The sequence below is a fragment of the Perca fluviatilis genome, chromosome 7 (assembly GCF_010015445.1).
Source record: "Perca fluviatilis chromosome 7, GENO_Pfluv_1.0, whole genome shotgun sequence".
Taxonomy (NCBI): domain Eukaryota; kingdom Metazoa; phylum Chordata; class Actinopteri; order Perciformes; family Percidae; genus Perca; species Perca fluviatilis.
In genome coordinates, this window is record NC_053118.1 from 24820673 (window position 1) to 24834362 (window position 13690).

Consider the following 13690-nt stretch of genomic DNA (forward strand, 5'->3'; position numbering starts at 1 on the left):
TCTGCTGCCTCGGTCCAAATGTTGATGCGCAGTTGATTATGGGCTACTGCCTGATTTTAAACTGCTGAATATTTAATTGACTCAATGAAACATACTCCAAATGGGCTCATATCATATCATTATAACTGAATTAAAAACAATACCACAGATGTGATTAATTAACTCATTTGTGATTTTATGGGCTTTAGATTTCCACTAACATGTGGTGGATTTGGAAAATATGACAGCTTTTTTTCTTTCTTCAATGAGTCAAAACTTGAATGCGATGACAACCCCCGCCACTGCCCCCTACTGCAACCACATATACAGAAGTGTCACGAAATAGTACAATATTATCTGTGTCATTGCCTTTTTGGATTATAACTTTCAGATGAACCCACATGCAAAATGGTAGCCTGTGTATAATGTGAATTCAGACACCCAGGGAAGGAAGTGTTGACTGTAATTAAGCTAGTATGGAGGTGTGCGTGACATCAAGTAAAAATGCTTTGCTACAGCAAAGTAAGTCTTTAAACGGTTTGACACCTTCCTGAGGGCGATACATTTCTGCCTCACTTAAACAATAGCAGCACATCATCCAAGAGGCTTATTTAAAATGAAAAACATTTTTTTTGTCTCTGCTTCAGTGGTACTTGATATAATCCACAGAGTTGTTTGACCAGTGGTTATTTCAAGTTATCCTGATTTATTTACTTGCTCAGGAATCAAAGTTTAAAGCTCGAGTAATTTATTATTGTGTGTGCTGCGGCGATTTTTTACATTTCACCAAACCCAGAAATGTTACAGTCATATGAAAACAAAATGCTATATGTACATGATTAACAGTTTTTTTACACAAGAAGATTGAGGAGGAACTTGTCTTTCGCATGTGTGAGCATAAGCGTATTGTATGTCTGTTTATACATAAACATATGATGTAACCTGGGTGGGCATGCATATGCTATGTTTATACATACCATGCTTGTACTGTATGTGCAATATAAATGTTGTGTGGGTGTCTTTTCCATCTGTGTTAAGATGAGTGATTTAGCCGTATTGTGCTGCCCGTGTGTGTTTATGATTCCTTTGAATTCCATACATGATGAAACCCTATGGGGAGGGCCTTTATCTGTGTATTCTGCCATTGTCACAGTTAGATCTGGTATGTGCAGAAATCAATGTATTGGATATTATCATGCTGAAAGGCACAGATGATTTCAGCCTGCTCATGAGACAGTCTTTGATCTGAAAGTAAAATACTCTAATGATCTACACAGGAGATACCAGCCTATTAACACCTGCAGTGCCTCAGCGCTGCTGTTGCAGATCAGTAGTAGAAAGTAAAAAGTCAGAAGGATAACGTGGGACACAACATATTGTGTGTCTTACTTAAAAGATGCTTGATTAAAGATGTTAAGCATTGGGTATTAGTGAGCAAATTGTGGATTAGGAATAGATTGTAGGTATTATATACCAGGTGCTATATTGACTTTAATTTGATTTAATGGCAGAAACAAACTCTAAACAAAATACTGACATATAATCTCTCCTCATACAATGTGTTGCGTATAACCACCGAATATTATATTTCTTGAGCTCTGAAAGGTGCCGTGAGCACACCAGGCACACTGGCTTCCCGTTTACCTCTGTGAATAAATAGGAACTGGTCGATCTTTCTTGGAAAACCTGACACTCTGTGTCCACTTTTCACCCTATTTTTCACCGGTGGCTCTTGCTGGTTTCCTTAACGTAAGCATGTGGGATCTATAATAGCCAGTATCCAGCATATGGCCTGCTACTCTTATTAGGACCGTGCAACCCCCAGTTAATTAATAGGAATAGCAGTGCATTTCATTGAAAAATTGGAATTAATGACTTCTCTGAAATTTTCAAACTCAGCAAAGTCATCCAGTGGGCCGGATTGGACCCTTTGGCGGGCCAGTTCTGGTCATTGGGCCGTATGTTTAAATCATCTGGCCATCTGATGAATGAAAGTCCTATTGTCACTCTTCTTTCAGCTCTGTTTTTGCTCTCCACCAATTTCTAATGCTCTACTATGTCCACCAAGTTGTTGGTACCTTTGCCTCTGTGTCGTTTGGTGCTAGGCAGGTATCGTACAGTAGGGTATTAGGCTATGTTTAGACGGAAATGATCTGAAGAGAAAACGTAGTGGCATTGCGTTCTCACTTTTTATTCCGTGTTTAGACGAGCGTTTTGGGGGGGAAATTTGCGTGCATATGGTGATGCAAAAGTGTGTGAAATTCGATGTAGTATGCACACCAGGTGGCTAGGTGGTAGTATAAAGCACTGCCACACAACACCACCAAGTCCGCGCGTCTGTGTAGAACCTTTCTTCTACTTCTCTTCTTAGTAGCGCAAAACCAAAACATGGCGAAGCAAACAACAAAAGCTGACAATTTTGTCTGGACAGACGAGGAGGTGGAGTTATTGCTCCAAACAACCTTAGATTGCAAAGCCACAAAGGCACAACAGGGCGTGGACTGGGAGTCCTGCCTGTCAAAATAGATAGACATATGGACCCGAATTTCTTCAGCAGTATCCTGTACCTGGAGGGACGTCATATCTACACGAGAAAGATGCTATCTGTAAAAGTCAGATATCATCAAAGCTGAAAGCCATCCGGACCAAGTATAGGCAGGCTGTGGATACCCAACGGCGGAGTGGCCATGGGCGAGTAATCACTCTATATTTTGATTTGTGTAACGAAATATGGTGTGGGTCGCCAGCCACCACAACAATGGAGGCTGGTGTTGAAACGTGTTGTGTTGAGACGTATGGAAATATTCCGACGTGTTTGTTGTTATTTTCCTGTACTAGTGCATGACTGTGACGTAAACGCGTACGCGACGAGAGCCACAGTGAGCAGATCAGAGCAGACTTTTGCGTTTTTACCCTTTAGACGGGAACGCGACGGTGGAGCGTTTTTTAAGATTCCCGCTCTGGAGGGTGGTTTCACTTTTTTGCGTTTTTAAACCCCAAAAATGCCGTCGCCGTCTAAACGAAAGGCACATCTGATGAAATATTTTGTCGTTTTCACCCGCGAGCATTGTCGTGTGAAAACAGCTGTGTGCTACATTTGGAAACAATGCTGATGACAGCAGTGAGAGTGAATCAAAACAGAAAAGCTATAACAATGACAACAAAGATGCTAAAACGCTCTCTGGGGTTGAGGGGACCTGCAGAGTCATGTGACTATTCTCTGTATCAGAACTTCAAACGACCCCTTTCACATTATATACAGCAGATTTAACGGTACTACTAGGAATAATCTGCATAATACATGAGAAAATAAGATGTTGGGGCTTGTAATCTTATTGTATCCTGGTGAAAATACACCCCAGGTAGCTAATTAGTAGTTATGTTTTCCCAGTGTTTACCTGACAATGTCAGACCTTTGACCACTCTGACAATTTGCACAGCTATCATTTGCACTGCCTGAAGATTTGTGTAACCTCAGCCCCTGATAACACCATTTTCCAATTTTGCCATCTAGTCTCAATGGGACATAATCAGTAGCGAGCAGTCGGCCGGTGGCACTTTCCGGTGATATCCTGTCCACGATAATAACAACGACGTCTCATAAGGAGATAACCTGCCTTATTGCTCAATGGATTTACATACAGCATGTAATCTTTGTAACCGCAGGCTATCTGTGACTGATGGTGTGTGTCAGCACTGTATGCAGCCTTTGTTTTCATTTGGCAATCAGGCCTGTCGAGCCATGCTGCTACAGAGATCAATGTACCATTGTGTGTGTTGTGTGTGTGTGTGTGTGTGTGTGTCACCTAAATGCTTACCTGTGGGCCATATCCTTGCTGCCGCCATGTATCCATCTCACTCAGTGTTGCTGTGAAGCAGATAAAAAACATAGGGCTCTTTTCACGGGAGACCAAGCCATTACAACAGCAACCTACTCTCCCACTAAGGCTTTGATATTAAAACACTGTCGTACAATATTCCATTTTAAGAGCCATATTCAGAAATATGCTAATAAAGAGAAGAAGGGGTGGACTAACTCTCTCCCTATCCTCCACTTTCTCTTCCGACCACCTTCTCCAGCTCAGGCCACTGCTTTCTCACGGGAACATGAAGGTACAGCGAACAGAAGATTGAAGATGGAAGGAAAGCAATCAAAAGAAGAAGAAAAATGAGGAAGGTGTGTTGAGCGAGAACAACTGACAAGGAAGACAGGAATCAAACAAACAAGCGAGCCCAGAACAGCCGTGTTTTGTTTTGCTCTGATCATAAGCCAAAATCTGAGTGTGCTTGCGTCTGCGTGTGTTTGTGTGTGTGTGTGTGTGTGTGTTTGTGTGCATGCACGGCAGCTGCTGAGTTGCTGTGTTTATCTGTGTGAAAGCTTTACGGTAAATAAAGTTCAGGTCCTGGCAGGGAGACAGGTGCAGCAGGCTGGGCCAAAGGAGAGCTACTGTAACTCAGGAAGAGAGAGAGAGAGGAAGAGCGAGAGGAAGAGAGCACCTCTCTTGAAAGTGCCAACCGGACCATCTTTTGAAGTGGCACATATTGGCATATCATGAATAAACATGAGCAATGTTTGCTTTCGAGCAAAGCAAAGCTGAAGGTGTGAGGCTCATTAAAGACCAACAGGCCATGTTGATAAAGAGAACTGGGGCCACGATCATTTACTGCACTGAGAAGCGCTGCAAGTTCATCCGGTAGTATTTATCATTTTAACCCTCGTATTCGTCTAATCGCGCATGAACTGATGAGAAAGAATGGAGGCACTAATTAAAAAGAAAATTTCCCAAAGTTGAAGTGCACCGTGTAGACGTAAGATCATCTACTGTATTATCTATTCATTGCTCAGTATTTCAATATAACCTAGCAATTATGTTTTCAACTACTTAATGATACTATTGTGTCACTACATTTATTAAGAAAACCAATAATCTTCTTAGTTGCTGGAATCAAACTGATGATAATGTCTATTATTGCTGATAATGATAACGCAAATTACATAACTCTTCCTGCACTTCCACTCCAAAACATAACTCATCTATAGGCACTTGGAATATTAACCCAGTGCTCCCTCAAGGCTGAGAATCCAGTATAAACCAGCACCTTATGAGCCCATGCAGCCCTGTGCAGCGTTGGTGTGATTAGAAACCCTGCCTGGTGAACTTCTAATACACTCGCTGGAGTTTGATAGCCTCCAGTATGGCAGGCTGCTGGTTATGAATAACCCTCTGCATAACCAACCCTCCCCCACATCACACAGTTTTCACTGCCTTTCCTTCAGTGTTCTAGGGTGTGCACTTTAAGTTTTTTTTTTCTTGCTAACTGAATACATGTCAGAGCATAGGATTCATCTGAAAGCATTAGAGGAATCAGTAACAGCCCTTAAGTCTGTCTGAGGCGGATCTGGGTGGAGATTAAGCAACATCGGTTAAAAGGAGACGGGAGGGTAAATGTGTTTTGGTCTTATAGGCATCTGACAGCTCCTCCATAATAGTGAGCTAATCCTTTTTATGCTGTGTCTGTCTGTCTTCCTTTCCTACACACATTGGCAACATCCAAACACACAGATTTACCACCTGCATGCAGACATGCGCGCACACACACACACACACACACACACACACACACACACACACACACACACACACACACACCCATGGGCACAGGCACATGCATTCATAAACACAGACAAAACAGTACATAAACACACATCTTGGCACATCAGTCTTGGCTGATTTGATGAATGGAGAGGCCTTTGAACTGTTAATAATTTCTCAACGTGTTTCAACATTTCAACTTGACATCTGTCAAAACTGCTCAGGCCACCGCAGCCAAATACATGTGTGAGGAAAGGAGTGTGTGTGGCTACTCCTGGCACATCACTACAAGCTACTTAGACCCCAAATTCACTCATTGTAAGTGCTAATGACAGGTGTCCCCTTATATCTGGTTTGCGGTTTAGAAACGCTGCCAAATTCCTGCCATCACTATGCTGCGGTGTGCAAATATTCTGTAGCATGAGGTCTTAGCTTATCTTTTGCTGCACACTTGTTCAACTCATTAAAAATTAATTGACATGTGACATTTGATAACCATTGTTGAATCACTTTAATGACATTGATGTGACAGACTCAATTTAGCCAGTTAGGCTGCATCAGAGTAAGAAGTCACTTTGTCCCTCCCGTCATTATCTTCCTCGTCGCATACTGTGATTGCACAGACCAATTAAAACAGATTAACCTCCCATCCAGTTTGCCCCTTTCTGCCACCAAATTGTTGTCATTTGTTGAGCATCATGGCTGCCCAGGCTCACTCTTTGTTTTTTTTGTTCAAGTCTCTCAGGGGCTGTCGAAAGTAATAATTGTGTTTCTTGCTGTGTGATAATGCGGTGCCCTCTGTTTCTTTCGGCTCTGTATTGAAATCTCGATCCTGTCCCTCTGCAGTGGCTATCTCCCTCTGTATCTGAAGAACTAATAGTATCTCCCTCCCCCTGTGAATTTCCTCCTCTCCAGTTGAATTATCCATTCTTCCCCTATCTTTCTCAACTTTCAATATTTCCTCTCCTCTTTATCTTCTCCCCTTATCTCTCCTTCACCACTACATTTCCTCCATCTTGCTCTCTCTGTCTTACTTTCCTACCTTTTCCTATCTCTCCTCTATCATACTCTCAACCTCAATCGCTCTCTTTTGTCTCACTTTAGTTTAACTCGGTATCCTAAAGACGCTTTGCATGTCTCTGGCCAGGAAGCATCCGAGTGTAACCTGCTAAATTGGAATGTTATGGTGAGGCAACACACACGCATGAGAAACTCTTGAGTTAATGGACAATTTACCTCACCTCATTGTTATTGCCTTTACATTCATTAAGCCCCCTCTGCCTCTCTTTATCTTTCTCACACTCACTCATTTTATTCCTTCATTCTCTCCTATCTTTCTCCACCCTGGTTGTCTTCATCCTAAAAGCCTGGCTGCATTCTTCTTCATTGTGTCCATCCTATACTGTATGTTTCCTGTGGCTCTGGTGTTTGCCTTTTCCCTCTTCTGCTCTCTGTCCCCCCTCCGGCTTGAGCTGTCCAGCCTGGTTCCTCCAGCACGCTGGAGTAAATGGTAAAATAATGGTAACAGCCAGCCATAAATCAACCCAATTGAAAAACATCACCATTATATGTCTCCCTCTCTTTCCCTCCCTCATCTGCTCTTTTCTGTGCCCTTCACCTTTGTTCCAGGAGCGAACAAGGGAGGGGAAGATGACTATTAGCAAGTGTTGTGGGGGAAAATAGAGGCTTCCAGTGAAGGTGAAGTATGATGGAAAAAAAATGTAAGCACATGCGTTACTGTGTATGTGTTTATTTGTTTCTGTGCATTTGTGCAGTTGTTAGTTCAGAGAATGAGATCTAGTCTTTAAGCTGTTACGGGTGTGTAGATGTTCTGTCCTGACCAGAAGCTTAGTGGAGAAGGCTCATGCGAAAGGAAGAATATCCTTGTGTCAGCACATCCGCAATCTGTGTGTGTGTGTGTGTGTGTGTGTGTGTGTGTGTGTGTGTACACGCGGGCATTACAGGCTTAAGGGGGGGAAGAGAAAAATGCGTCACTGTGAGACAGATAGCATAAAATGGTAAAAAGAAAGGAGTGATATTGAGAGATCATCATGGTAGTAAGAAATTTGCAACAATGGGTGTGTGACGCAATAAATGTGATATGGCAGAGAGACGTACATTTTGTAGACACACAAGTCTACTCATTCATAGAAGACAAATGCATTGATACACCCACACACACACTCCCACATATTTAGTTACAGCAGCTGATTGCAGGCAACTGTGCAATGTTCAAGCTTTATTGGACCAATAAAATAAAAGCCGGTGTCAGGCAGAGTCCTGTCTGGGTTTGGTTGTTGTGGTGATGCATTTTCACTAGGGCTGGGCAATATATCGATATTATTATATCGATATCGTGATATGAGACTAGATATCTTCATATATGACATAAGTGTTGTCTTTTCCTGGTTTTAAAGGCTGCATTACAGTAAAGTGATGTACTTTTCTGACTGTTCTAGCTGTTCTATTATTTGCCTTTTCCCTACTTAGACATTATGTCCATATTACTGATGATTATTTATCTAAAATCTAAGTGTGAAGATATTTTGTTAAAACACCAATTGTCAACCCTAGAATATTGCCGCCATATCGATATCGAGGTATTTGGTCAAGAATATCGTGATATCTGATTTTCTCCCTATCACCCAGCCCTAATTTTCACTTGCTTCTGGTGGTATCTAACCATTCAGATAGTTTGATCTCCCAAGATATCCGCCCCTGACATTACTGCCTCCTCCCCAATGCTATGTTGGTGAATCAGATTTTTGATTTTGCAACAATAAAATATTACCTTTAAAAAATTCAGCAGCAAAGTGTTCCAATTACTCTGGATGATCCACAGACTTTAGTGAACAGTTTTGGAACCACTTTCTCACCAAGAAATAGTCACTAATAAAACCACTGACAGTAAGTTCCAAACAACCAAAGCCAATACTATCGAAATCAAAATAATCTGATAAAAGTAGTCATTATCCAAATTTTCCTTTTCTGAAAGTTATGTTATTATATTATTGGGTTGCATTACTGATTATTACATGTAAGCAGCATTTGGGTACTTTCTGAACTGTTCCATCCATAATAATATACACAATATACAATAATTTAACAATGTGATTATATGTTTAGAATGAAAGTTTTATTTTGGAAAGTAACAGGTGACTATAGCTGGCAAATTTAAGTGGTTGAGTTAAAAGTCAAATCAGCCAAAAAGCAACTCAAAATACACAACTCTCATGTACTGTAGCTTACAACTCCTGCACACTTGACTGAACCACATGTGCAGTGACACATCTTTGCAGATACACAGGCCTCAACGTATCCTTACAGACTCCCAGCGCAAAGGCCACGCTGCACAGAGGTGCTGACGGCTGTCATGTTATTTTTCCACGGAGGCTGGAGGATTGGGTTGTTACTAGCAGGCTGAGCCAGAGGAGTAGAGGAGAAGGGAGGTGGAGTAGGAAAAAAAAAATTCTTCAAATTCTTTATCCAGCTCTTTTACAATGAGTGACATCTAATATTGCAAAGTGATCAAGTGCACAAAGAGCTTCTTTTTTTTCTTTTTAAAAGATGTAGGCATATGAAATGATCCATAACACTTTACAACAAAATGAGTAGTTACTAAGGAACGACATGATGATTAACAAATTGTTAATGAGTAGTTCCTGAATAACTCTGACATGTAATAGATAATAATTAGTTACTAGAGAAGAGACTGGGAGATAAATGGTCCTCTGTGGACCATTGCTGGATTGCAATTGCTGGGCATGAATTAGTTTTATATGTGATCTTGAATATATATTTTGATTAACCTGAAGAAAATACTGTTATTAATATCCTGTTGTTAATTAATCAGCTCCAATACAGAAGGATCAACTTCAGGTTGCGAGGTATTCCCATAAAATGAATACACAGAGGTGTGGAATAGAGGCCCTATTTAAATGACAGTGGATGCAGAGAGTGGTTGATGAGATGAAGATGAGGGGTGTGTAGATGGGGGAACGAGGGAGAGAGGGAGTTAGGGATGGGCAAAAGGAGAAAGCTGCCCAGGATGAGACTGGAGAGAAGTCAAGATTGAGAAAAGCAAGAGGGAAATCTGATGATAGGATGAAAATACGCAGGGCGGGGGGATGGGTGGAGGCATGGAGTGGGGAAAAGGATGGATTGTTGAAAGGAAGGAAAGGAGGGGGATTTGTCCTCCATCCTGCAGGAGTGTGGTCTTCACTGGCCCCTGTGGCACCGTCCTCACAATTTCTATCCCTTAATCAAGAAGAACAAAGATATGCATGTTATTAAAAATCAGGCCTGTCAAAGGGAGCAGGGGAGAGAGGGAGGGAAATAAATAAATAATGGCATAGTAGAGTATAAATATAGTGATATCCTCCAGGCATGTTCTATCTATCTCTTTTTTCCTCGACCATTAAGGAATTCTTCTCTCTCTTTCGCCTCTCTCTTTCAAATAAAAATGAAATAGTGTTGATTTTCACTGTGTGCCTTCACCATGTCTCCCCATCCCATCTCTGACTGCCCATCTCTTTTTTTCCTTCTCATTTATTCTACTGTTCTGTGACAGGCTTTATCTCACAGTTCTAGTTAGGTTTGTTCTCATTCCCTCACCTGTTCTTCATTTTTCTCTTATACTCGCTCCTTCCTCTATTACACCATTAGTATATGTGATGTCAAGCTAATCACTCTGCCACTGTTTCTCTCTGCTTCTCTTCCCTCTCTCTGTCCCTCTGTGGTGTGAAAGTGATTGTGATGGCACATGCACTGGGTGGTTTCTGTGTGTGTGTGTGTGTGTGTGTGTGTGTGTGTGTGTGTGTGTGTGTGTGTGCGTGTGTGCGTGTGTGTGCGTGCGTGCGTGCGTGTGTGTGCGTGTGTATGTGGGGGAGTTATGATGATCATGCATGATGAGAGACAGGTGAATGGTGAGGCATGGGTTGCAGCTAGAGACTGAGGCGTCAGTGTGTCATCTCTTATCAGCAGTATTTAGTAGCGGATGTGTTACCCCAGCTTAGCTCAATATGGAATTATACAATATTTACATCCCAGGATAATTAGAGGGCTGCAGTCAGCTTTCACAGTGTCAACAAGACACAGGCACACTTAATTACATGTCACATGTTTGGATTTAGTCAGACTTTAATATTTACAGTGTTTTGAGAATGATGTTCAGTAATAGTGAAGCAAGACTCAAGCTGTGTCCCTATTCCATACAATATAAACGGCAAATAAATGTTTCTGAGTATCACAACCCCGAAATGACTCTTTGTATTACCAATTTGATCCATTCGGTCCAGTAACATTTGGACAATATAGAAGAGCCTTTTGATTTAATTATTTTATCCCATTAATGTGTGTGGGGAGCCAACAGGAAGTCAACCAGCCAGGCCAGTGGAGTTTTTTTTGGCAAATGTGCTCAGTTAGCTAACATTAACTGGAATGAATGGGGCACCATTAGTGAATGCGCTATTAAATTCTTCTTAATACATCCATGTGATGTACACTATTCCCAATGCAATACACAATGGAAATGGAGGAGTGAAATACAAAAAAAAAGAGTGCATTTTAGTAGAGCTCCCTGCTAGGGTAGAAGGCACGGCCTGTTGCACTTATACACAAATCATTCCAGATCCAATATTTACCCACAACTGAATGGTAATTTGAATTTGAAATAAAAAAAATGACAGCCCTTCTAGTATTGAATTATGTGAGGTTGTAAACGCTTATTATGAACCAGACAACAAAATAGTGGGGGAAGAGTGGGGGGAGGGGAGTTATAATTTGGCTTGAGGGTGGCACCAGAGCAAAGGCCATATTGTTACATAAACATCAGGGTTTAGCATTCTTTGAGTGTCCATTTTAGCACATCTCAGACTCTACTTCCCTTAACTTTGATCAGACTAAGCCATAGCTATATGTAAAGTTCAGATAATATTCCCTAACATTAGACTTCTAGAACATAGCATAGCATGATAATAAAGACATTTAGAATTTAGTTCAAAAGCTCTGCAATAGCTACCTTTGTGAAGATGTTCTGTTGTAGGCCCAATAGTTTTATAATACTATACAGTTCATGTTATTGTGTTGACCCCGGTATTTGCCATAATGTTTGAATCAGTCAACTCTTCTACCTTTCTTATAAAAAATATGTGACCACACAGAGAGGGTGTTGAGCACTTTGACCTTTGTTGACCAACTCCTTTGTTACCATTTATGTGTTTACAGAGGTTCGGTAAGCACATAAACTGTGTGCTCTTTCTCTGCCCTGTTTAGCCTCTCTCTATTACACTCTCTCTCTGTCTCTCTCTCTCTCTTTCACACACACACACACACACACACACACACACACACACACACACACACACACACACACACACACACACACACACACAAAACACACACACACACACACACACACACACACACACACACACAAAATGTACCTGCCTGACACAAACCATTTATTCCAATATATAAACAATCTACCAAATGCTGCTCAGGCTTTCGAGCAGTATTTATGATTTTCCTTCTATGACAAATGGAACATTTGTAGGACAAGAAATAAGCAGATTGCAGGAAAACAAGTCAGATTTCTTGCATTGCTCCAAAGCTGTACAGTTGATAGGCCCAGGTGCAGAACATGATTGGTTTTCTAATAGGTAAGGTGGTGTGAGACACAATGAGGATGTGGGACAACCTGAGTGTGTGTATGTGCACATGAGATTCATGGCATGTTTGACAGCAGTGCGTATATGTGTGTGTGTGTGTGTGTGTGTGTGTGTAAGAGTGTGTAGTATTGTGCTCATTAGGCTATCACGTGGATGGTCATTACCAAGTGAAGATTCAGACAAGCTGCCATACTATCCAGCATACGGTCACTGAGGAAGGTAACAGAGATTATGAGTGGTCAAAACGCTAAAGTCATGCTAAGAGGAAAGGCTTTTGTAGAACAGGTGCTCAAAATCAAATTACAAGTTAAAATCTGAGTGGTGGTGAGGTTAAAGTCATGCGACTGTGGAGTGTTTCGATAAAACCTAAAGTTGGCTTTTTACTTCTGCCAGTTGCATTTACGCTTAAAAAATGGTGGTGTTCATTTGTGAAGATTATCCTGCTGAACAAAACATGTATTATAAACTTCTGTTTGCCACAGATGGCCTGTGGTTAGCCTTAGCATAAAGACTGGAAGCTGGGGCTAATGGTTAGCCAGGTTCTGTCTAAAGTTCAACATTACGCCTACCAGCACCTTTAAAGCCCAGTAATTAAGACATTGTATCTTGTTTGTGTACCTTGTGCCCATACACAAACTAAAATGTATGAATGACAAGTTGTTTCCCAAAACATCAAACTATTCCTTTAAAGGTTACCATCCTGATAGACTGAGGCTGGTGGAGTGGTGAGCTAATGGACTTGTCAATCTCCAGTCGAGACATAGCTGTTAACAATGGCACCACAGAGGATCCAGGCATAAAAAGAGGCGAAGATAAACATAAGGAAGGATGATGAAGAAACAGTTATAATAATGAACATATAAAACAATCAATGAGCATGTTTTAATTTTTCAGAAAGACAGATGAAAGAAACCCTCAATAGGACATTGCATTGATATACAGAAACTTGTAAAACAGATATAGCTTGAATACCACATTAGGACTTTGCCTCCTTATTGAACGCCTATTTGGAAATCCAAAGTGAGTATACAGTAAGTCAGTCTCAATAGATAATTGCAATTTATCTAGTGGGTTTATTGGTGGTGATTTTGAAAATGATTGTTCCATTAAGGGAATATTAAGATTTAAATTGAAGTAGGTCTACCAAGCTACTGCACTCCGCTGTGGTGTATGCTACTTGCTTAAACCATGTCAGCTCCACACAGCCTCTGGGCCATTGCCAAAATTAGGAATTTCTGGCTTTGGTATCTGATGGCAATTAATCCAACTTCAGGGTTTAAAACCTCCCATCAGACACCATAAAGTGATGTCAAAGATGCTAATCCCCTGTTCTCCTACAGTCAATGAGTCCAGCCAATCACTACCTTCTCTCTCTCTCTCTCTCTCTCTCTCTCTTTCTCTTGCTCTCTCTCTCTCTCTCTCTCTCTCTCTGATTCCAGCAGTAGCTGC

General features: G+C 41.2%; 1 protein-coding gene across 2 annotated transcripts in view; it reads left to right on the plus strand.

Moving 5' to 3' along the window:
- grik5 (glutamate receptor, ionotropic, kainate 5) overlaps positions 1-13690 on the plus strand; it is a 79085-nt gene that overhangs the window by 14384 nt on the left and 51011 nt on the right. Inside the window, exon 1 of one of the 2 annotated variants that reach the window (XM_039806845.1) lies at positions 7253-7271. The exons of the other annotated variant lie outside the window; for it this stretch is intronic. The gene's annotated coding sequence lies outside the window, so the exon portion shown is untranslated. Of the gene's footprint in view, positions 1-7252; positions 7272-13690 lie in introns of those variants that run through there. 2 annotated transcript variants of the gene reach the window in all.